This window comes from Mandrillus leucophaeus, unplaced genomic scaffold, assembly GCF_000951045.1.
Source record: "Mandrillus leucophaeus isolate KB7577 unplaced genomic scaffold, Mleu.le_1.0 Scaffold423, whole genome shotgun sequence".
Classification (NCBI taxonomy): Eukaryota; Metazoa; Chordata; class Mammalia; order Primates; family Cercopithecidae; genus Mandrillus; species Mandrillus leucophaeus.
Window position 1 is genome coordinate 351588 of NW_012104510.1, and position 950 is coordinate 352537.

The 950-nt window shown below is 53.8% G+C and overlaps 1 protein-coding gene across 1 annotated transcript in view; it reads left to right on the plus strand.

Moving 5' to 3' along the window:
- The window catches only part of GZMM (granzyme M (lymphocyte met-ase 1)), a 5970-nt gene that overhangs the window by 4283 nt on the left and 737 nt on the right, over positions 1 to 950 (plus strand). The gene's annotated exons all lie outside the window — the stretch shown is intronic.

Consider the following 950-nt stretch of genomic DNA (forward strand, 5'->3'; position numbering starts at 1 on the left):
CCTCCCTCTTTCTCTCCTTCCTCCCATCCATCCATCAACCTTTCCTCCTTCCATCCCTCCTTCCTCCCTCCCTGTGTCCCTCCTTCCTTTCTCCCTTCTTTCCGTGTGTCCATCTGTATTTGCAGGGCTCACGCTGTTCTAGGCCTGCCCTCCTGTCTGACTGGGAGAGACAGGCAAGGCACAAGGTTGTGTGCCACAGTCTCTGGGAGGGGCTGGTGCTGGGAGGCCAACAGAGCAGAGGAAGCACGGAGGGCGAGAGGGCAGGTGGAGGGCTGCTGCAGGAGACAAGAGCAGAAACCAAGGGAGGAAGCTGGTGGGGGAAAGGCATGCAGCCAGCTGGGTGGGACGGGCAAAGGCCCCAGGGTGCGGGCAGCTTGCAGGCACAGCAGGGGCCTGTGTGACTGGAGAGGGGAGGAGGGAGAAGGTGGTTGCAGGGCCATGTGGATTTTTTTTTTTTTAGACGGAGTTTTACTCTTTGTCACCCAGGCTGGAGTGCAGTGGTGTGATCTCAGCTCACTGCAACCTCCACCTCCTGGTCTCAAGCGATCCTCCTGCCTCAGCCTCCCGAGGAGCTGGGATTATAGGTGCCCGCCACCATGCCCAGCTAATTTCTGTATTTTTAGTACAGGCAGGGTTTCTCCACGTTGGCCAGGCTGGTCTCCAACTCCTGACCTCAGGCTATCTGCCCACCTGGACCTCCCAAAGTGCTGGGATTGTAGGCGTGAGCCACCGCACTCAGCCCCCAAGTGGGGACTGGATTTTCAAAGCATGATGGGGATTCAGAGAAAGATTTTGGGCTGATTTACATCACATTGTGAAGTCGATCCTTTAAATTCATGATTGGTTTAAAATAATTTTTGTACAGTTTTATTAGGAAATCATTTATGCACTATACAATTTACTTATTTAAAGAGTATACTTCTTGCTAGGCGCGGTGGCTCACGCCTGTA